Genomic DNA, 24948 nt, shown 5'->3' on the forward strand with positions numbered 1-24948 from the left:
CTTCATTCTCTTGCTGATGGATGCTCAGATTGTTTCCAGTTTTTCCACAGCTGGTATGAGCTCAGGTATATAGGTCTTCTCAGTCACCTGTGCAAAGATTTTCTAGAGTCCATCTCTAGTGTATTTGAACCTTCAGTTTTAATGTGAAATTACTTTCCTCACAGCAGTATATAAGATTTTCTATTGCTCCCATCTTCAACTACATGTAGTATGATCGGTTTTTTTTTAAATAATTTTATTTATTTTTGGCTGCACTGGGTCTTTGTTGCTGTGTGGGCTTTTCTCTGGTTGTGGTGAGCAGGGGCTACTGTCTAGCCATGCTGCACAGGCTTCTCGTTACAGTGGCTTGTTCTGAGGTGAATCACCAGCTCTGGGCACTCCCGCTTCAGCAGAAGTGGTGGTTTGCCGGGGTCCAGCCCCAGCTGATCCAGGGTATTCGAAGGAGAGACGGCATAGGCGAGGGTCAGGGAACAACTGTTTAATTAAATGTTAATTAAGGATATAAAGAGTAATAGAATGAGGATAGCTCAGTAGGAAAATTCAGTGGAGAAAAGAGGCTGAGTAGCTTGGTTTACGCGGGGGACCAATAAAACTTCAAGACAAGAAGCTTGCACCACTTACGTAGGCCGCAGGCGTCCTTCCGTTCTCCCGAAGGAGAGGAGACACTGAGGCCTCCCCGGTCGGATCTTAGAAGCCCAGGCATAATTAGTAAGCTTGGTGGGTTCCGCGCTCCAGATGGAGACTCAACCAGAGTGAGAGAGAGACATGGGGAGACCAGTCTTTCGAGGAACTGATCCCAATTCTTTATTTTCCATGGTCTACTTTTATACACTGAGATGTTATGCAAAAGTCACGCGGGGTCAGCAGTCCTGACTTTTATCAAAGTCAGGTGCTTCATACAAATGTATACAGAGGTCTTAGGGGTGTTACATCATCTTCTGGCCAGGGGGCCTGCTGACAATTTACGACCCTCTCCTTGTGACAGCGGTCAGTCAACCAGGACACTTATTTCTCCAGGGGTGATTATTCTTAAAACAGACGCCACCCAAATAAAGTTACATTCCTATAGGGTGAGGGTGTAGTGGGTTTTAGTTAAGGAAAGAGTTTACTTAGCCTAAGGTCTAACGTGATTTATATCAAAGGTTAATACTTATTTCTTTTATATATTCATTAATGTGTGTAAGGGCAGGGGATATGGAGACTTAGCAACAAACATTGGCTCAACAAATGAAAAAACCCTTCACCAATACAATTTCTAATCAGCCCATTATACTTATACTAATGGTTTTCTAACTTCTCTAAGGAACCTGTTTTTAGAAGGTTTAAAGCATCTCGTGCCTCTCACGGTTGGGAGGCTGTGAGCAATCACATGTGGCTGGACAAGCCTGTCAGGCAGGCTAGAGAACCTTCAGAGGAGTTTGTAGGTTAAAACACTCCTATCACGCCCAGGAATTATTATTAACTGGAGCTCTAAGTTCACTCCTTCTCCGAAAGAGGTGGTGGGGGACAGCCCCCCGTAAAGTCAGAGGTGTAGGTGAGAGCACAAAGTAGTAAAGTAGGCAGGCTCTGGTTATGGGGGTAGATGCTTGAGGATTTCCAGGGGGACTCCTGAGGCTCGATCCCGCCTTTGCGTATGTCAAGCCTCCTTCCTCATGACCTTTGCCATGGGCGGAGTGCCTCACGCCGGCCCCCAACAGTGGTTCCTAAGACCTAGAGCACAGGCTTGAGAGTTGTGGTGCAGGGGCTTGGTTGCTCCACGGCATATGCGATCCTCAATATATGGGATTGAACCCGCATCCCTCCACTGACAAGTGGGTTGTTTACCACTGAGCCACCAAGGACGCCCCAGATTTTAAAATATTGCTAATATGGTGAGTGTTGTGGGCTGAATTGTGCCCTCCCCAAATTCACAATGTGACATCCTAACCTGTAGTGGCTCAGAATGTGACTATATTTAGGGACAAGATCTTTTAAAGCTGTTGTTGTCGTTGTTCAGTGTCTCAGTCATGTCCAACTCTTTGCACACCCATAGACTGCAGCACACCAGGCTCCACTGTCCTCCACTATCTCCTGGAGTTCACTCAAATTCATGTCCATTGAGTTGGCGATGCTATCTAACCATCTCATCCTCTGCTGCCCTCTTCTCCTTTTGCCTTCAATCTTGCCCAGCATCAGGGTCTTTTCCAATGAGTTGGTTCAGGTGGCCAAAGGATTGCAGGTTCAGCTTCAGCAACAGTCCTTCCAATGAATATTCAGGGTTGATTTCCTTTAAGATTGATTGGTTTGATATCCTTGTTGTCCAAGGGACTCTCAAGAGTCTTCTCCTACACCACAATTTGAAAGCATCAGTTCTTTGGCACTTAGCCTTCTTTACCATCCAAGATTGCCGGTTTAAAGAGGTATTTAAGGTTAAATGAGGTCATTGCTGCTGCTAAGTCACTTCAGTCGTGTCCGACCCTGTGCGACCCCATAGACGGCAGCCCACCAGGCTCCCCCTTCCCTGGGATTCTCTAGGCAAGAATACTGGAGTGGGTTGCCATTTCCTTCTCCAAAATGAGGTCATTAGAGGGGGCCATAATCTGATGTGACTGGTATCCTTATAAAAAGAGATTAGAAAAAAAAAAAAAGAAGAGATTAGATTAGAACAGACACGCACAGAGGGAAGACAATATGAAGATGATGGTCACTCGCAAGCCAAGGGGAGAGTCCCTTAGAAATCAACACTGCCAACATCTGGATTTGGACTCCTAACTCCAGATCTGTGCAGAAATAAATTTCCATTATTTAATACCTGTGGTCTGTAGTTCCTTGTTATGACAGCCCTAGATACTAATACAGTGATTTTAAAATAGTAAATTATCATGTTAATTTGCATTCCTGTCATTGATAATTGAGGTGTAGCAATTTTGTATGTAATTAATCATGCAGCTTTCTTCTGTAAAATTCTTTTAAGTTTTTAAAAAATACATTATTGTGTCATTTCTTTCTCTTGTACATATATACACGCATTGAACACTACTTCTCGGTCACTTTTAAGTACTGTACCTATCTCCCCTGTGACTTGGTTTTCATGATGTCTTTTGAGAAATAGAAAACAGAAATTGTCTTCTGACTCTGGAGGCTAGAAGTCTAAAATGAAGATGTCAGCAGAGCTGTGCTTCCTCTGAAACCTGTAGGAAGTATCCTTCCTCGCCTCTTCCTGGCTTCTGGTTACTTGCTGGAAGCTCTGGGAGCTCCTTGGCTTACAGCTGCAACTTAGTCTCTGCCTTCCTCTATGCATGGCATCCTCCCTCCTGTGTCTGTGCCTCTGAGTTTCACCTCTTCTTAAAAAGACACATGTCTTATTGGATTAAGGGTCTACTCTACTCCCATAGGACTTCATCTTAACCAATTACATCTGTAAAGATGCTATTTTTCTAAACTTGGTCACAAGAACTCCAGTTCTGAGGTACTGGAGTTAGATCTTCCACAGATATTTTGGGGAGAAACAATTCAACCCACAACAATGACTGAATCATACCATGTCTGATCCATCTGTCATCAGTGACGTCTCGGGAATTTCTAAAAGGGGAAAAAATGTAGGAATCCCCATAAAAATTGAACCACCCCGTTATTCCCAGCACAGGAACCGGAGGCCACTTCCACACCTCTGCTTCTTGGGTAGAGATATTTATAATTGTTGCCTCTTCAGGGGAAATGTGAAAGTTAGCCAACTCACTTAAGGCTCGGCCACTTTCCTGAGGCTGCTTCCAGCTGGCTGACAACCAACTGTTGCTGTTTAAAGAATAAAGTCTGCTCATCATGAATAAGGAAGTGACTGAATAAAGCCTGGAATTTCTAGGAAGGAAATAGGTTGTAGAGCATTTTTCCTCCACGTGGGGAGCTGTGGAGCCACATGAGTACAGAGTAGAGCATGGAAGGGCCCAGGCCAGCACAGGGCAAGGGGTCCCTCAAGGGAGAAGACTGCTAAGGCCTGGGCAGGGGGTCCCCACCCCCCTGTCAACTTTTTGTCAGACCAGAGACCTGGGATCTTGGTACAGCCCAAATGGTAAGGAAAGAGCCATGCATGCATGCTAAGTAGCTTCAGTGGTGTCTGACTCATTGTGACCCCATGGACTGTAGCGGCCAGGCTCCTCTATTCATGAGATTCTCCAGGCAAGAATACTGGAATGGGCTACCATGCCCTCCTCCAGGGGATCTTCCCAACCCAGCGATTAAACCTAGGTCTCCCACATTGAAGGGTGGATTCTTTACTGTCTGAGCCACCAGGGAAGCCTGGAAAGAGCCATAGAGAAGGAGAGATACAGAACATTTTTAGTTGCCTTCTCAAGCAAGAAATCCAAGCCAGATCTCACTTAGAAGGGAAATGTGACATTTCTAGTAACACCTGAATTGTGCAGAAATCTGTAACTATTACAATTAGAATAGTTGAGTTGTTTCTATAAAATATACACATAAACTCGTTGTCAGATCAATAAAATTTTAAGTGTCTGTCACAGACTAGGTTCCCTGAGAAACAGTAAACTAAAGATGTGCACGTTAACTGCGTTATTGGAAGATGCTCTTGAGAGATACACCTGTGGGGGGTGAAGACAGCAGGATTGGGCCAAGGCATGAAAGTGGCGAGGCAGTCCCCACACAGGCCTCCGCAGATTCCACAAAGAGCTCTGGAACTAGGAGAGGCCTGAGGAGTTATCTCAGTGGGGGGTAAGGAGGCAGGCAATTATTATCCCTCTTGCCCTCATTGATCAATCATTGGCCAAGAGGTCTCCCAGGGAAGTGGGCATGACCTTGATCATGGTTGAGTCCCTCAACTAAGGCAATTCCTTCCTGGAGAAGAATTTACCTGTGTTTTGTTAGCAGCTAGGAGAAGGAGTGCCTAGAAGCTGAAGTGGGGGTGGTAGTCTGAGCAACACACCATAGCCTCATAAGTGACTATTCTCACTCTGGAGTGACTACCGGAGAGTTGACACATTCAAAACACACACACCATGGCCACTCTGCACATGCTGGCATCCTTCACTCCATTTGCAGAAATATCTAATCCTAAAGATTCCTCCACTTAACACAATTCACCCATCCCTCATTTAATCACAAATGCACTCATGTCCTTCCTGAGAGGTAAGACTACTTAAGGTATATCCAGATAATATTCATTTCTTGTCTAGACCAAGTTCTCATTTCTGATAACCTCTGGGCTGACTGGTTAAATAAACTGAGATATAACATCCATGGCTTCAGTAGTGAGGAATCTGCCTACCGAGAAAGAGAAACGGGATCGATCTCTGGGTTGAAAAGATTCCCTGAAGAAACAGCAACGCACTCCAGGATTCTTACCTGGGAAATCCCATGGACAGAGGAGCCCAGCGGTGGCTACTGTCCATAGGGTCACAAAAAAGTCAGACACAACTTAGCAACTAAACAACACAATAATATCCGCTATGTTAGAGATTACTTAAACTGAAGTTATAGATGACAATAATTATAACAATGTGCACCATATGATCTCATTTCTGGGTAAAGATATACATATGAAATATTTCAGAATGGCCACTAAAACAGGGTGGATAGTTATCTCTGGACAGCGGGATTATGGAGTATTCAAATTTTTCTCCTCTTGCTTAAATATATTTTCTGATCAACCCAATAAGCATGTTACTTCTGTAATAGGACAAAAAAACGTTTCTCCTCTGAAGAGTAGATACAGTGTGGGAAGAGCAGGCCTTATGACTATGTTAATCAAGTAGTGATTTGTTTAATCACCAGGGGCAGAAATTAGGAACAGGACTTTAAATGGAATTTGTATATTATACTGGCCACTTCAGATCCCAGGAAATTTAGGAAAGGAGAGGTCTGAGTAAGAGAAGAAGGTTTAGACCTGTGCTGTTCAAAACAGTGACCATCGGCCACATGTGACTTTTGGGCACTTGAAATGTGCCTGGTTCAAACTGGAATGTGCTTTAAATGTAAAGTACAAGATTTCAAAGATTTAGTATTAAAAATGTAAAATTTCCCATTAATAATTTTAATACATCTTGAGATAATATTTTGGATATATTGGGTTAAATAATATACAATATTAAAAATTTCTGTTTCTTTCTAGTTTAGAAATTCGTCAGGAAGCATGAGTTCTCTGAAATACTTCTCCAAAGCATAAACAATTTGAAAAAGTAATTGTCTCATGAGATACCCACTAACATTGCAGTTTTACTTGGGGCTTTCCTACGGCCACCACCAAAGAGTGGTGGTGGAAGCAGCGGCTCATTGGGCTGACAAAAGAGCACATCAAATGAGCTCTGTGTGCTGCAAGGCCATTCAACACAACACCTAACTGTGTGCATGTCAGTCTATGCCCCTGAAGTCTATCAGCTCAGAGAAAGTTAAGGAAACATGCCGTTACAGACAGACATTAACATCTTCCTGTGGGAAAAGCCCCCACGCCTGTCATGGGACGCTGCACAGGAACTGCCCATTGCACCTACATGCCAGGGGTTGACTTGAGTTGAACTGAGCATGTGATGGAAGGATTCTGACCTCTCCCCAAGGAAGAAGATCAGTACCTTGGGAAAAGTGCCTTTAAGGAAGAATGGTTTACTCTTAATGACAAGTGCAGTTTTGTCTTTGATTAATTTATTCTTGGTTTTGAATGCTGATCAGTGTCCAAAATTAAGATGCAATCAGTGGTTACTCCCAGCTATGTTTACATGGAACATATTTAGTTCAGAGAACACTAAATATATCTCAATTATCATTTCATCTTCTCAGCTATCTAGGAGGTATTTTTCTACCTCCAGTAAATAAAAGAGTGTAACGTGTAGCTTGAGCTTGGAACTAATTCCAAAGGCCCAGTCAGAAGAAATTTTTTTTTTTTCTTTTTGTGATGTGACATGCAGGGTCTTAGGTTGCCTGACAAGGGAACGAATCTGTGTCCCCTGCATTGGAAGCATGGAGTCTTAATCACTGAACCTCCAGGGAGGCCCCAACAAATTTTTGTTATAATAAGATACAACTAATAAGGTGATTGCTGCCTGAGTGGTGCTCCCCAAATCTCCCTTTATTCCAGGTTGCAGAAATTCCTCCTCACAGAGCACCATCTGATGCCTTACTAGGTAGGCACTCAGTGAGAGCTGTGGTCGGTTATTTTTTAGCACCATGCTTCTCAAACTATACTCCCTCTGGAGCTATGGAATTATGTACATTTTCTGTAACTTTTATGAGAAAACTTTTAACATGTTATGGAACACACAAAAAACAAGCATTTTGGAAAACCCAAAGAGGATCAATTTTGTATGGAGAAAACAGAAAATATTACAGTAAATAGTAGTATTTGACCTAAGACTTTAGAGAGTCATGATAATAGCCAGGTTCAGCCACACAGCAAACAAAAGTGGGACGTTATTCCTGTTGCTATTATTACTGTCAGCAGTATCCATTCTCATCAGTTGAGAAGATGGCACAGCTTCAGTGCTGGGACACAGACAGGCATCGTCACAGGAACCAGATCAATGGTGCACAGCGTAGCAAAGAGAGATCACCTCTACACTTCTGCTTTTCAACAAGACTATTCAAATCTGTTTCCCAAGGGAAACATGAAAATTTCTCAATTTGGCCAGGGTCTTGCCTCATCCATGAAGCTTTCCCAGATTTGCTAAAGAACAGTTGCTGCTTAAGGAAATTTAAAGGGCTGTAAAATACTTTTCATTCTCCATAATATAAAGGACAAAACTTGGTTCGACTTAAGAGCAATTTTTTCTCTTAAAATGCCAGACATTCTCTGCAATTAACATTTCTCTTAAATACATTTTATTCAAATACTGTTAGCATAATCTGCCATGTCCCTGTGCCTTCTTTTAAAGTTCTGTGTGCTGTGAAGGGGGTCTTTTTTAAGAGAGATGACTGGAGTGCCTTGTTAAAAATTAAAAGTCTCTCTATGCTTAAGTACAGTCTGACATTTGTCTTGAGTCATATTTTCTGGTTCACAGTTGGAATGATACTGTGTGCATGTTTCAAGCCAAGTGCAGATAAACCAGCTTGAATAACCCCTTTCGTCACCACTTTGTTTAACTAGATGACAGAGACCCAACAAGGCTCTGAGGATAAACTGCCCAACTTGAAGAAAATATGGATTCTGGATCCACTGAGGTAGCTGGGCTTTCCAGTTTGGATGGTAGCTAATATAATAATATTATCACTCTACTCACATTCAGCACCCCGAGACAGAGGCATCTTGGAAGGGAGAAAACATAATGGCCCCATGGGAAGCTGTACACCGTGGACATAGCTTTTGAGAGTAGCAGTGCTAAGTTCACTGCAGCCAGCCCAGCCCAGGGTCAGTGGAGTTCAGGCATCTTCAGAGTGAACCAATGACTAAAAAACAAAAGCTCCCCACATTCCCTTGAATATTTTCTCAGAGTTAAGACTTTGTGCCTTGGTATAGACTAAATAGTGAAGGGCCCTCCAATGGCTAATACATAACACTTATTGCTGCCCTTTGCAAGTGAGGGCTTCAAGTTGTATGACATTTTTGTATATAAGTAGTATGAAGAAATCCTTATCTAAAACATATATAGTACTACATATTACTTAATTTGTGTCATCTTTGAAAGATATTTCACACAAATGAACGCTTTGACAGATCACATGTCATCAAAAGACCACTTTATTACAATGCTCTAGTATCGCCTTGAAGTACATATGTTGTGAGATAGCACAAATGTCAAGAAGGTTTCAGTGAATCGTTTATATACCTTAGTGCCAGGCATTCTATGGCACCATTTGTTTCATGAGTGGAAATGCACAGTTTCAAAGAAACCTCACACAAAAGAACTCAAATATCCCACACTTAAAAGCACACTTGCCCTCTCACTCAGGAGACGGAGCAACACAGGGGGTCCCTGTTCTCAGTGTCTCTAGTCTCTGGTTGGTGTCCATTCACCTTGCACGTGAAAATCCTCCTGGAATGGGGCCTGTGGACAACAGCAGATTTGTTAATTTGTTAACAAGTTTGTTGATTTATTAATTAAATTAAAGCACAATTATATGAAAGATCATTAAAAAAATCAGTGTGGTAGACAGAATTGTACTAAATGATCCTGTTTCTGAAAGAAAAAATGTATATAGGGCAAACACTGTGGGAATATCCACTAAAATGTTGCCAGCAAGTTGACTCCGGATGGTTGCAGATAATTCCAATCTTAATGTCATTGCTTGCTGGTATTTTCTAGATTTACCAAAATGATAGTATTCCACAATAGAACACTTGTCCCTTAAGAAGTAGGTACTTCTCTAGGGAGGGGGACATGAAGCTACTTTAGACAATGAATGTGAGTAATAGTTGATGATATTAGGATGGAGTTTTAAATATAGTCAGTGTAACGGTTGCCACTGCAGAGCCCAGGAACTTGGGAAAGGACAGATCTGGGTAAAATAAAAAGGCTTTAGGCAGAGGGGAAAGTACATGAGTTCACTGAAAGCTCAAGAAAAAGTGAAAATGTTGTAGCTTGAAAATAATGTAGCTTTCCCTGATTCCCTTATAGGTCAAATGGTGGGCCCCTGCCAGGCAGAGAGAGACCCACACTACTTAACTGCTGTATATGTGAAGCCATACGACTAGGGGCTTGGTAATAGAGCAATGGACTTATGCTGAAAGGGGAAAACCAAGGACCATGAGCCTGTGGGAGAACTGAATCAGGCCTGGCCCAGGGCAGTGGATGGAAACTAGTCACAAGAGTCAATCAGTAGTGTAGATCTGTGTGGAACGCCCCATCAGTCAGGTGCATCCTGGCCCATTCCCTAGGAAGAAAACCAGTAACCCTGAGGATGTACATGGTATGAGGAGTGAATCAATGTAGTTTATAATGAATGCCATGTCATTTTGATTTGGGTTATTTTGTTTGTTGACCTTTGAAAGTAGTGTCATAATTGACATGCAGTTGATGGTTGGCCCAGAGAGGTTCTTTCAAAAACACACAAATTGGTTAAATTGATCCAAATGAAGCCAAATAAGGGAGAAAGTACTTTGACTACCTCCAAATTCCAATTCTATATTCAGGTAAGAAACGGGTGCAAGCTTTTCTAGTTCTTAGTTTCTTTAATTTCATTCTTATTGTCTCTCTCTTTCTCCCTTTCTAAAATATTCTGACCCTCCTCACTCATAAGGTTTTGAATTCTTGAACAGATATTAAGTCCAGACCGAAATGAAGATTAATAAAACATTGTTTTGTACTGCAAGTTAAAATTGAACACTGCTTAAAAACTACCATAAATCTTGTAGTTCACTTTATTTAGTGTTAATGGAACTTTTCAGTCTTTGTGACAACCTAGAGGACCTGGAGAAGATCAAATGGTAAAGGGAGGAAGCAGAGAAAGGAGAACATAATGCACTAGGGAAATAGCACAATATAGAGTTAAGAGCCAGATTCTGTTTCCACCTGTATAAGCATCTTAGCTAAGTAACTTAAACCTCCTCAGCAACTCTACAAGAAAGCTGTTATTAACATCATTATCATCCCCATTTTGTAGACAAGGAGACATTCTCAGAGGAAAAAACCCATAACACAATACCCGGAATACAATTACTGCTATGCAAGTGTCAGTTTTAAATGCACTTAAAGTGAGTATTTAACACCCAGCCAATCAAGACTATACCTGGTTTGTTTCCAAAGAAGCAAGTCTCAGCCAGTGCTGTTTCTAAACCTAGGATCCAGGTATTCCAATGTCTGAGAAATCAAGCATAGTTTCCATCAATTAATTTCCAGACTAACAACGAAACTTTATCAGTTGCTTCTTCATGCCACATATTTAATAATCACACTTAAAAAAGAATTCCCAGTTTAAGGATTAGGATTACAGATGAGGAGAAGCTGCCACTCTTGGCTTAATTTAATCTAGGCCATATACAATATGTGAAAATGTATTACTCCTTGAAAAGTATTCTGTAACAATATTCTAGAATAGGAGATTTGCAAAGGTTTTTTTTGGCAAAGGCCCAATAGATAATTTTGGTTTGGTGATCATATACCTTTTTGTTGCTACTAAAGTTGCTTCTTTTTACAACTATATATCCAATCATGTAATAATGTTAAAATTATTTTTAGTTCAGGTGGCCAGACTAAAATTTTAAAATATAAGCTAAGAATAGTTAAAAAAAACAAAAACAAAGAATAAGTGACAGACACTGTATGTGGCTTACAAAGCCTAAAATATTATCTGAAATATTAACTACAGAAAAAATTTGCTGATTGCTAGAGAATCATAAAATAAGGATATCACTATTAAAAAAGTAACCTTTTGCTCCTAAATTTTTCTAGTCAATAGAGCTAATTTATTTTTTCAAAATAACCACAACAACAATAATCATCTCAGAGGATGATAAGCCATTTGACAAAATCCAACATCCATTCTTAAAATTCTCAGATAATCAATAATGGAAGAGAACATCCTTAATCTTATAAAGGACATCTAAGAAAATCTATAGCTATCATCATAATTTTAATAAGACTATACTTGTAGGTATAAAATAGAATGCATTCCTAAGTTCAGGAAAAAGAAAAACATGTTCCCCCTCACCATTTCTATACAGCAGTGTACTGGAGTTTCTAACCAGTACAATAAGGCAAGAAAAAGGAAAGACATCCAGAATGGAAAAGAAATAAAGCTGCCTTTATTCACAGATAACAGGAAAATCTGATGAAGTCTTAAAAATAAAAAACCTAATAGAACTAGTAAGTTAGCCTAGTGAATTTGCAAGGTGTAAGATCAATATGCAAAAATCAATTATATTTGTCAAAATCAGCAACAAACAATTGAGAAAACAATACCATTTACAAAAGCATTGAAAAATATGAACTACTTAGGATAAATCTAACAAAAGATGTACAAGATCTATAATTGAAACTGTAAAACATTGTGGAAAGAAATTAAAGAAGATCTAACAAGTAAGTTTCCCCGGTGGCTCAAATGGTGAAGAATCTGCTTGAATTACAGGAGACCCATAGAGAGCTATTCCATAGCTCATAGTTCAGAAGACTCAGTCTAAGACAGAAATTCTCCTAAAATTGAGCTATAGATTCAAAGTAACCCTAATAAAAATTCCAGAAAGCATTTTTTGAGAAACTGATGATGAGCTCATTCTAAAACTTACATGGAAATGCAAAAGACCTAGGAGATTCAAAACAACTTTGAAGAAGTCAGGAGACTAATAATACCATCTGATTTTAAGACTTACTGTAAAGCTACTGTAGTAGTAATCAAAACAATATATTGGCACAAAGATGAACAAATCAATGAAATACAATAGAAAGTTCAGAAGCACACATATATTAACAAGTGATCTTTAACAAAGTTGCAAAGCAGTAGAGAGAGAAATGATCTTCTCAGTAAGTGGTGTTGAAACAACTGGATCCCCGTATGCCAATAAAAAGTGAACTTTGAGTTGTATTTTTGAAGGACTATATACAACGTTTTTTACCATACACAAAAATTAACTCAAAAAAAAAAAATAAAAAAAAATAAAAAATTAACTCAAAATGTAAAATCTAAAACTATAAAACTTCTAGATGAAAGCAAAATAAAACCTTTGTGACCTTTAGTTAGACTACAGTATTTTTTAGATACTACTCCTAAAATACAATGTGTATATATATATATATATATATATATATGTATATATATATATATAAAACAAACTGATAAACTAGACTTAATCAAAATTGTAAATTTCTGCTCTTTAGAAGACACTGCTAAATAAAAAGACAAGAAACATACTGAGAGAAAACATCAGACATATCTGTAAAAGGGCTTATATCTAGATTTTTAAAATTCTTGAAACTCAGTAATAAGTGGAGAGGAGGACAACCGATTTGAACAGACACTTCAAAGAAAATAGAAAGTGAAAGTCGTTCAGCCGTGTCTGACTCTTTGCAAGACCATGGACTATATATAATCCATGGAATTCTCCAGGCCGGAACACTGGGGTGGGTAGCCTTTCCCTTCTCCAGGGGATCTTCCCAACCCAGGGATCAAACGCAGGTCTCCCGTATTGCAGGCAGATTCTTTACCAGCTGAGCTATGAAGTATGTGTGTGAAGAGAAAACTAAGGCTCAGAAATAAAAGCCTAGCTTTTCAAGCTCGGTGATTGCAGAGCAGTGGGGCCTCTGAGGCAGGTTAAACAAGGTAGTGGTTAAGAGCATGGATTTTGGATGCTTTACCACCTGAGCCACAAGACAAGCCCTCAAAGAAAATGTGAATGGCAAATAAAACAATGAAAGATGTTCAGCATCACTAGTCATTAGAGAACTGAACATTTAAACCACAATGAGATATCTCAAAATCCATCCGAAGGACAAAATTAAAAGGATAATGTCAAGTGTTGGTGAGGATAGAATACTCACACGCTGTTAGTAGGAATGTAAAGTGGTACCATCAATTCAGAGAACAATTTGGTAATTTCTTTGGCTGCTAAATATACACGTACTACATGATGAGACAGTCATCCTACATGCACAAATAGCCTCAAGCCAGTTAAAGAAAAAAACAACCCACAAATACTGAACCCTATAGTGAATGCAAACTATAGACTTTGGTTAATAATCATATATTGATAAAGAAATTTAAGAATATTAAGGTTTTATGCTTAAAATTCCTCATGTGGGAGTGGGAATTCCAAGGCACCCTTAAAAACTACAGTCTTGGGGTTCTCTTCACCACTCCAAACAGCCTTGCCATTCCTTGACTTACTTGTAGCTTCATATGTCTGTAGAGCAGCATGTTCTGGAAGTAGGTAAACCTCCTGATGTGGAAAGTGGGAAGACTCCAGGCATTTGCTCCTGTGAGAACTGGAAGAAGTTTTGAAAGTTCTGGGAGATGATGTGTTCTCTTGTTGAGGAACAGCTTGTTCTGGCAAGTTAGTCCCATGGAGAAAGGTGAAGGCTAAGCCTCCGGTGCGTCAGAGTCTTTTATCTCAAGTAGACCCCAGCTCTTCTACTGCCCAGAGTACTCTGGCTCTTCACCTCAGCAGGCCCGCGTTTCCACTTTTTTGGAGGGTTGGCTTCCGGGATGCTCACTCGGACACTCCCTCTCTTTCCTCTTCCACAGAGCCTGTTTCATTTTGTCCTCAGTAGGGTTCCATCAAAGTCAAACTTTGGTCTCACTTTCCTAGAGAATTCAACCTAGAATTCAACCTTGAAAATCTTTAAGGTCGAATCTCTTACTTCACAAATAAGGGAACAGATTCTATGAGGTAAGGTGACTTTCATGGGGCTAAATAAGTTAATTTGTTTTACACGTACCCTCACACTGTAGGCAATTGGATAATCTAATTGCTACCATGACAATATACAATATGTCCAAGATTTTCAGCCCTGATTTCAAATATTCTGTATAGTCATCAGGCCACATTAAGAATTTGACTATCTAAAAAACGTTGCAACTACTGCAGATGTGTTAAAAGGGACCTTCTGGAAGCAATAAATTTCTGTTACTGAATCCAACTTTCCAATTCCGAAGTGCTGAATTTTAACATTTTTAGGGCAATGAATCCCTTCTTTAGGAAACATGAAAGCTATGAATCCTTTCCACCCAGAAATATCTACCTGAAAACATAAAATTTTGTTCCAAAGACAACTATACAATACATGACAGTGAAAATCCTTAATCTGATAGCAGAAATGTCAGCATATCTGCTATGTAGCAAGGGAATATTCTTAAAGCACTCATATCCTAACAAAAAGTTGCAAATATTTATATGGTATGACATATTATAGAGCACATTTAATCCTCACAACAACCCTGTGAGGTAGGTATAATATCCCAATTTTCCCCATGAGGAAACCAAAACCCAAAGCAATCTGAAGATGTGCCAAAATTCACACAGCTAATAAGTCTGCAGCCTGGACCAGAACATAGGCTTTTTGTTCCCTGTTCAAAACAGTTTCACATATAATATTTTCCATTTTGGAATGAGGGTTCTACCCAGGGAAAACTCATTGGCAACCCATTTCAACAAGCAGTTATTTTTAAGATTGAACAGCAGGTAGGAGAGGACTGTAAGACTGCAGACTGGCGCCCTATCATGCTGTTTATAGTGGCACTCTGTGTCATGGTCCAGGCACAGCTTGGAAAAGAGTTTCCAGACATGAGACAGAATGAGAGGGAAATAATTTATTAGAATGGGAGATGCTGTTAGAACAGCGGGCAGCTCAAGGGAGAACAGGCATTGAACAGGGATCCTTAGTCCACTTTTATACCCAGGGTACAAGGAGTGGGACAAGGGTCTTGTGGGTCATTTGCTGATTGGATGAGACACGTATATTGGGTGGGGGAAGAGTAAGGCAAATACCTTCTCCCTGTGGCGAGTAGGAGGGGAGAGAGGTTGTACTGCTCAGGAGGACCTGAAATCCATTAATAGTTACAATATGGGGGAGGGAAGGACAATAAGGGTCTGGTTTCTCCGTTACTACATTCCAAGACCCTCCTTGGTTTTATCTGCTCTTTAGTCCTTGGGTCACCATACTCTGCAAGCATTACTCCCAGGCTGGGTTACCAGAAAAATGTCATTAGAATTACAGGCTTTGGAGTCCAGACACTAAACACCATTTAAAGGAAAACAAAACCAGATGCCAGAAGTGGTGAGGTACACAGGTTTGTTTTTTGTTTTTTCCGTAGTTAGGAAATATCTGGCCTTTCCCAAATAACAGCTTAGTTGTGAGAACAGCCAATAACATCTTAGGAAAGGCATAATGTATACCAAAAGGGAGCTATGAGAGCTAGAAAAAGACTTGGAAGAGTCATAGGAAGACTAAGATGTCAGGAAACTTGCTAAACGGCCAGAGAGACACCTCCAGTAGGGCAAAGCAAGGTGAGAACCCCTAATCAATTCATAAGTCAGAGATTTCAGAATCTCTGTAAAGTCTCTGGTCACACTCCCAGAACTCTTCCTTTGGCTATCTGCTCAAAGAAATGAAGATGGGGAATCTCTTGTGACTTTATGCCATTGTTGCTGGCGTGGGTCCATGAAAACTAAATACTGTCCAAGGACTGTGGCAATTTTTTGAAAGTTTTCAAAGGCCCATGGTAATGGAGCAAATACGGTGGTGCTGCTCTTGTTGTAGTGAAGACATCTGCCCAACCTAACATGCTCTCCATCATTACAGGACTTTGGTACACAAAACACTCAAAATATTTGGTAAAATGACAGCAGTACAGCCAATGTCCTTCATCCGACTTTGTGTCTATAGGTTAGAGCGTCCATCCATTCAGTACATTAGTTCCAGGGTCTTTTGGGCTCTGGCCAGGGACCTTGAGGCCCTCTCTCAATTTGCTTCAACAGAAGGGAATACCTTCAAAACAGAGCATGTAGGAAAGAGTTCCCAGATCCACTCAAAACCCACCAACCCTGTTGCCCAAAACTCAGTTACTTTTCAATGTCTGCTTTATAAAACTAAAAACCTAGATGCATAGTAAACCTTTAGTCTCTCAGAAGGCTATTGTTCTGGAAACTCTGTATACTCTTCCACCTGCAAGGATATGGAAGATCTTAAATACCTTCATAAAAGTACCTCCCCGCGAAAGGCTCTCCCATCAAGGGGTGAAAACCTCGGCTCTTTCTGCTCTGTCCCACCGCCTCCCTCCTCAGTCTCAGCAAAGACTCTTAACAACCCTTAAATATTAGCGGTCTCTTCTACAAAAGTGTGGGGGTGGGGGGTGGGGGGCGGGGTATGTGTTCTCTGGTTTTGGGGCTTCCTGGACTTTAGGAACCCATAAATTGGATACCAAGTTGTTCGTCTTCAGATTATTATTATTTTGTTGTTGTTGTTGTTATTTGGGGATAAAGATGCTTCTTCATCCTTCTTTGTACTTCCCAATTTTCTCACAACTTCTTTTACTCTCTTTTGCACATAGCATGACAGCCAAGCAAGAGCCCAAGGTGCGTTGCTGCTGAATGACCTGCAACCTCACAGAAGTACTTCAGGGAAAGATGTGATCATTGACCCCTCTCGCGGTGCCTGGTGGGTGTGGCATCCAGACACAGGAAACATCCTATCCCTGACTCACTTCAGAACCCTGCCGGGTGCCTATAACATTTCCCCAAAATACAATGCAAAAAGAAGCAGTGAGGAGAGTCTGAATCCTTAGACCATACATATCAGCTGGTCTTCCACCCTCAGGCCAATAACAATTAAAAGAGAAAACTTCAGGATCCATTCCAGGGGCAGAAGTCTTCATTTTCTTAGTCCCCTCTTTACCTATACATGGAAAAGGGAGTTCCTGGAAACCCACTTTTCACTCCACAATCCTACAGACAGCCTAGACATTATCTCCCCACTACATATGAGCTTTTATGGAGCAGGGAAGGACTCTTGCTCATCTTTTATCCTCAGTGCCTGTACAGGACTCGGCATGTAGTCAACATTCACCGTAGGAAGGAAAGCAGGGAGGAAAGCAGCAAAGTAGAGACAGAGGGAAGGAGGTTTAGTTCTTCCTGTTTTGCGTGTGGGTTTCTTATGCTTCTGCCCTAGCAGCTTCGCTCTTCTTAGCGTTCGCCCTTTCCTCAATATTCCTCTATCTTTTCTTTCACATAATCTCTAACCTGAATCAATTTTTCCTCCTAATTCCCCTGCCCCCAAGTTTTTCTCCTCTCTCTGCTGTTGTAACCTAAACTCCCTAATGTTTTTATTCTCTACAATTTTCCTTGTTTCTCCTCTCCTTACTCTAGTTTTTTAATCATTCATGGCCTCATTTATTTTTCCTTTATGGTAAGGATTGACAGACCTAAAGCAAGTGAGAAGAAAATAAAATTCTAAAAAGAGGAATACCTCAAAATGATGAAAAATGAAGCAATAGCCAAAAAGAAGAGGCCCACAAAAGCAAGGCCCAAGGGTTCAGTAAATAGAAATCATTCTTTCCCCTGCCTTTTTCTTATCACAAAGAATAAGACATTTCCATTCAGGTATTTTCTAGCCTATCCTCTGGCTTCTTCAAAGTAACCCTAAAAACTCTTCTAGTTACCATCAACCTGGGAACTGATGCTTTCAGGGGTATGTCTCCTCATCCAACACAAGGATACCTGGTGCTTTTTCTGCACACTGCTCCAAAGAGGCAGCTCGAGGCCCTGTTCTGAGTGACAGCAAAGGCCCCAGCCAGCATCCTAACTTAGGCTGCAGCCAAGCCCTTGCTCAGCACCACTGCTACGCATCTCATGTCCCTCCCCATTTTCTGATCATAATGCAACCTCCTTCGGGGCTGCTGCCTCTGCAGACTTACTCTTCCCAGTTCTAATCTGGGTTCCAAAAGTGTCTGGCCTCATCAGATGATCTCACAACTGGAGGAAGGGACAAGACTTACAATCCTTACAAATTCAACCCTAGGTTCCCACTAGAATCCAACACTCTTTTCCACTTCATCTGGTTTAACAGCATAGAGGGCATGTTTTCAGTGGGGGGACAACAGCACAGGCTAACTTTAGGCACTTTGCTGGTACAAACACGGAGGGGAGAGCTAAAAGGCCAAAGCAGCAAATTACCAAGAAAGACTTCCCCAGTTTACAGCGTGGGTGCATAGCTGACATCATACATCCAGGCTCCTTCCTGTTAGGCAGAAGATGTAAGCAGACCACAGAGATGCCATTTATAGTGACAAACTGCCTAACGATGAATATCATATGTCCCCTTCTCCACCAGACTCCTGCTACTCTGACTCCCACTTCCCAGACCTTAAATGCTAAATGGCATTCAGTCTCAGGATTGGATCCCAAACTCTTAACAACCCTTAAAATTGCATTTGACTGCCATTTCATTCTGTCTGCAATATTGTTTCCATCTTCCAGGCCCAGTTACAGAGACAGGGTAATAATTCAGGAAGGAAGAATTGGTCTTCCTGTAAGCCCACATGTGTCTCTTAGGTCAGGGACAACTATCAGCAGTGATGTGCCATCCTCTTTTCCTTTGGGTCCCTGAAGACTGCAGTTAAGTCTTTTCTAATGACTATTACCATGGATGTGAACAGTTCCTATACCGGCTTAACCTATTTTAAAACAAGTTCTAAGAGCGGCCCCACCACAGAAACTTAAAGGCAGCCTTTCTCACTACCCCAGGTATGATCTATTTTATTTCCCCAGTTCTGGTTTCTGGGAAAAACACCCATCCCCAATCCCATAATGCCCAGCAACTCTTGGTAAACCTAGATCCAGATCCAGTCCAATATCATTTCAGGGCTCCAGTGCAGGACCACCACAAATTTTGCCTCATCAACAGACAAACTTCAGAGCCTTAATGCAGCTCACATACCCCACTTAACCTATAAGCCAGAATGTCTGCCTTACTTAAGACACCAGACTCTTCCTCCCACTAGGAAGGGAACCCACTGGAGGGCAATATTCTTTTGTCTCATCCCCTGAACCTTAACAGCATGCTTAACTGTTAACCCTAATTGTAACCCTAACCATAACCAAGTGACTTCTCCAATGACATCAAAGTGACTTATAAGTCATTTGGGGAATTCCTCATATCTAGTAAGAAGGGGAAGAGAGGTTAAACTATTGTATCCTAAGAGATGAAGAAGGAGAGGGCTTTGATAGGGAAAAGAAAGGAACGGAAGGAAACTAGAGATGGCCTGAATGACGACGGGAACCCCTAGGCTTGTCTCATGGGGACAGGAATCTGGGTGCAGAGGCCGAGTCCATGAAACCCTAACTATGTGGAGCTGTCACCAAACTGATGGCAATGATCCCATCAGTCACTCATAGCAGAAGGCATGTCTGCTCCCCTCTTGGAATCAGAAAACTTGGCTAAAAATCCTCAACCTTGAGCTAAAGAGAAGTCATCAGCTCAAACTCTGTATTTATGGGTGTAACTACAAATTTTACCCAATTTGACATCCACCATATAACCCCCTGCCCAGGATAAGGTTTGAAATGTTCCCGCGGTTCCTCCAAGGCCACCCCATAGGCCGGTTGCATTATATTAATAAAGCTTGCACAGCTCCAACCTAATCATCCTAGAGGAAGAATTCTTTTCCTAAGGCCACGGTCACCACAAGAATATATGGCTCTGCTACAGTTCAAGGCCTAGGCAACAGTTTAGTTTTTCGAGTCTCCAACCTCCACAGCCTCTCGACCGGCAAGCCTGCTGCAGCCTTGAGGGCGTGTGGCCAACCTTGACTCCAGCAGTGAACTTAACGGAAAGAAGGCTGCGGAGGGGCTCGCCAACGGCCAACGCCTTTCAACGACAGCCCGGCCCCTCGTGCCCTTCCCAGCCCTCTCCCCCGCCCCGCCCCGGAGTCTCCCGGGTGACTGGGCAGGGGCCAGGCTGGTGCGCAGGGTTCTCAGAGCTTCCCGGCCGGGATCTGACCAATGACCGGGCTGATGTCCAGGTGAGCCGTCGGTGGTCTCTCTCCTGGGCAGCCCCGCCTCCTTTCATTCCTGTGACCTTGGAGTTCTGTGCGTGAGCCCTACACCACGCGCTGAGACGTTGGGGGTGTTACATGGACGCTCTCGGCTGGTCGCAGGCTGGGGTTCTGTCCCGCTTGTGGTGGCTGTCTGCCCATCTCCCCCGACAGCAACGAGACCCCATGTGGGCCCTCTGGATGCCAGATTAGCAGCTCTACACTGCACCTGGGGAGGCAGACCTGTATGCCTTCTCCTTGCCCTCTTCAGCCCTTCTGGTCTCATTTTTTTAACCTGATGAGTTGAACAGTCTTTGACTATTCTGGATCATGGGGGCAGGGCAGGTGCCCCTTTCTCACCTCCTCATCCTCCCCAGAAATGAAGCCATTTCTCCTTTGTCCTGCTCCACTGGATTCTTAGGCAGGCATTTAAGCCTCATCCCTGACCCCTTTGCCCAACTGGCCCTCTGGCTCTCATCTGCAGGTAAGAGGGCTCTGGCTGAGCAAAGGTGGTCATACAATCCCTTGTTCTGAAGCATCTGAGGCATCTGTGCTCCTGTCACTCCCGTGTTCCTGGCCTCTCCTGGGTCTTTTTGGCATTTTCTATGTCCTTTCATCACCCTCTCCTGGGTCTCAGTTACATGTCCTTTACCTGGCTACCCTTCAGATCCAAAGGGCTTCTGCCCATGGCAAGCACTACCTGTATGTCTTGTGCTTGGCTTATTAAACTCAGGTATTTAATGAATACCATTTTGAAAAACATTTTTAATTGAGCATTACCTGTTGATAACAGGTTTAATAAACATCACCTATATTATCTAAATTACAAAGTTAGTATGGTGGAGTCTTTTGAACAATGGGTTAAACAGCCAACACAACTTCTTACAAGAACTATAGGCTTTATAACCTCTAACCTCCACAAAGGCAACAATTAAGCTTTGCTTCACAGACCTATTCTTTCCCAGGACAGATGGAGAGAGATTTGCTATAATGGGAACAGTGGTTATTTAGTAGTGATGAGATTAATGCTTTCCATTTTCCTTTTATCTGTGTTTTCTACAATGCAAGTATATTTTAAAAGGCTTTTTAAGAGATATGAAGAGACTGTGGGAACAGGGAACCAAGCCCTTTGACAACCTGATCAAGAGATACCTGTTTGCTCTTGTGGGGAACTTCCTCTAATACTCACAGGCCTTTCCCACACAGTATGGTTCTAACAGAAAGAGGAGGCAAGGGCAGCTTAGGGCAGGGGATGAGGAACTGGTATGGAAAGGGTTAGTGGGGATTCTGACCATGGTTTGGGACCGAGGGACCTGAGTAATTACACCTTTCCCTAAGAGAAGGACCAGAGGACAACCCACACTGCATACTTGTGAATTGGGAGCAGACTGCCCTGTCACCAAGGGATCTCCTGTATCTTATTTATTCAGTCCTTGGGTAGCTTCCCTATTCACTGGTAAGTGTAAGGCCATATCCCAAATTATGGCTACCAGAGTATTCAAAACAATTTGAGAGTGTCTAGAGGTTAGGACTTGGGCTTTGAAATTGGACAGGATCAGCTTTCATCTAAGCTTTCCACATGGATGAGGTGTGCTACCTTGGGCAGGCCATCCAATCAGAGACTCTGGTTTTTCATCTAAATGAGTGTCGACAATGCTTATTGTCAGGATTTTCATACTTCACAGTGCCTGTCAGGTAGTCCATGCTTAGATGAGAATTAGTAGCCTCTTTCCTGCTTCCCCACCACCAAAGGAGCCATAGCCTCCTTTAGTGTGCACCTTATTCTCGTCTGTATGCCCAACACTCTATGAGAACCCAGTATTAGATAGTGGAGCTGAGATGTGTTCCTTTTCACAGGACCCTTTGCAGACCCTGAGAAAAGGGTACCCCGACCCTCACTGTCCTTTAGGGTGTGCTGGGGTCTAGGATCCTGGGTCTTTGGAGTAATCTGACCAGAGCTGGAGAGTCCATCTTCCCCATGGGGAATGAAGAGTCTCACACAGGCTCTGAACCAACCTCTTAAATATGCAGTGCCCAGCCGAGGGCAAAGCATAGAGGGGCCTGCCCACTCCCAATCTGAGGCTGACTGACCACCCCAGAACTTCTATGTTCCCTGAAAAGAAACACTAGAGTCACAAGACCCAGGATACTGTCCTCTCCTCCCTGGTTAAAACTACATCCTCCATAGTAGGAAAGCCCCTGTCATAGAACTCAGTCTTCCTGCAGTCCTGCCTCCCCAGCAGGGCCTCTTTGTTTACCTTATATGCCCCTCCCCGAGCCGTGATCCTCAGGAGCACTCTTCCCCTTCACGCCTTACCCTCCTCCCTATGAGCACCGAAGCCCCCAGCACTCCGGCTGCCTTGAGGACAGGTGCATCAAGTCTTGAGAGAGGCATCTCCAGCTTTAAAAATAGGGCTTTTGGGCTGTTGGTAACTGGGAACTGTCAGATCTAGTCTGTCTAGAGACAGCGTTGGATGGGGGTTCCTGGAGTCCCATTCTCAGGTCTGAGCCCACTTTGCTTACCTGCCCTACCCCTCCTCAGCCAAATATGGCTGGGCAAAGTCCTCTCTCTGTGACAACATATATAGAATTTGTGGAGGGAGTGGAGGAAAATTTGTATCTTTTTATTTCCCAGAAAAGAAACATGCATTTGATCATGTGTGTCAGAAAGTGGGAGGAAATGACAAAATGGATAAACACAGTAGAGTTTCTAAATTAGCCAGGAGAAAGTGAAAACTAAGGAAAGCGAAAAAAAAAAGAGTGGAGAAGGGGATACCCTTGGTAAATGGTGAAAATAAAGTAGAATGAAAGGAATAAAAGGGAGATTAACAATATAGTTATTATGAAATGTAAATGGGCTGAATTTCCTATTAAAAGACAGTATGCAACTGAGTTAAAAAAAAAACAACAAAAACCCGTTATATGCTGTTGAACAAGAAACACACTTAAAATGCTTTCAAAAGGCCTGAAGAATTTAAAGAATGGTCAAATGAAAATATATAAACAAGAAAGCATAAATACTATCACTAAGAAGCTAGGTTGAATAAATTATGTCACAAACTTATTTACACCTAGGGATACAGCTACTAAGTGTATCAAGCAAAAACTGCTAGCCATGCAATGAGAACTTGATTTCTTTAAATATTTGTTATGATGGAAGATTTTTAAAATACCTCAAGAATTCTTTTGTTTATTGTTCCAAAATCAGATAAGATGATCTTAGAATTCACGTGGGAGAGTAAATGTCTAAAATAGCTAAGAAAATCACATAAAAGAAGACAACTGAGGAATATCACAAGATGTGGCATATTTTATGAGATGTGGCATAAGGGTCTCAAGAGAGCTCCTGAATGCCTGGGCTTGGGGCACAGAAAGGTCTGTGAAAGGACTCAGCCCAGGGCACTGCTGTGGAGAGGGTGACTCTGAGCAGATCAGCTGAGGAAGCTGCCACCACCAGGAGGGAGACCAAGGCAGAGCTCACCCTGCTGGGTGCCCTGATTGAGGGTGAAACCAGCAACAGGAAACTTAAAATCTGCCGTGGCTCAGATTTCCCTCTCTAGGATCGGGGAACATGCGGAGAAATGTGAATTGACTAACCAGTGTTTGAACATTCATTTAAGAAACAGACACTACAGGCAGAATGCTAGCAATGATGTAGTTTTCCTTTGGCTGCAGCTACTGGAGAAGACATTTTCCTTTAAGATAATACATAAATTTCACGGCTCAGATTTAAAGGTGTTGGAACTGACTGGGTCCTCTCAAAACCCAGTTTATGGCCCAAATTCATAATTTCTCAGTTATATATAGATATATACATATAAACATATATGTTATGAAAGAAACATCTATGTAGAAGATCTATATCTAGATAATGTGTACGTAGGTATATACACACATGCGCATACACATGTATATGTATATATGTCAATAAAACATTTCCACAAATGTTTTTTCAGGGCGTTGGGAGAAGAAGGAAAAAACTAAGATATGGTGCCTCCCTTAGAGAAAAGCACACTATTGTTACAGAGCAGTGGGGAAGGCTTACTGATATGTGATTGGTTTCACCTAAGTTTCCTACCTAGAAGTGCAGCCACCAACGTGGTTACCAGAAGGACTCCACAAAAACCTCCACCTAAACCTTTCTTCCATGATTAATTAAAAAAAAACAGATTGACTTGAGAAGCCAGAAGAAACACCCCCAAGGAACCAAAGCCTCTTAAGACTTGGAGGAGGACGCAGGTAGTATTTGGGCTTGTAGAATCCCCAGATCAGCAGAAATGAGCCACTGTTTCAGAGAATGATGTGGTAAGAGACTAGCTGGTAGGGAAGCATGCCAGAAGCAGCCTTTTTTCTGAAGTGAAGTAAAAGTCGCTCAGTCAGGTCCAACTCTTTGCAACCCCGTGGACTATACAATCCATGGAATTCTCCAAGCTGGAATACTGGGGTGGGTAGCTGTTCCCTTCTCCAGGGGATCTTCTCAACCCAGGGATCGAACCTAGGTCTCCCACATTGGAGGTGGATTCTTTACCAGCTAAGTCACTAGGGAGGCCCAAGAACTGGAGACCTTTT

General features: G+C 42.1%; 1 long non-coding RNA gene across 1 annotated transcript; it reads right to left on the bottom strand.

Moving 5' to 3' along the window:
* Nucleotides 1-8640: 8640 nt before the first annotated feature.
* LOC112587842 lies at nt 8641-20265 on the bottom strand. The gene is made up of 3 exons (XR_003112332.2): nt 13738-20265; nt 10648-10718; nt 8641-8966 (listed from the first exon to the last, which is right to left on the bottom strand). It is a non-coding gene; the product is annotated as an uncharacterized LOC112587842 (long non-coding RNA).
* Nucleotides 20266-24948: the final 4683 nt, after the last annotated feature.

Source organism: Bubalus bubalis, chromosome 11 (genome assembly GCF_019923935.1).
Source record: "Bubalus bubalis isolate 160015118507 breed Murrah chromosome 11, NDDB_SH_1, whole genome shotgun sequence".
NCBI classification, from domain to species: Eukaryota; Metazoa; Chordata; class Mammalia; order Artiodactyla; family Bovidae; genus Bubalus; species Bubalus bubalis.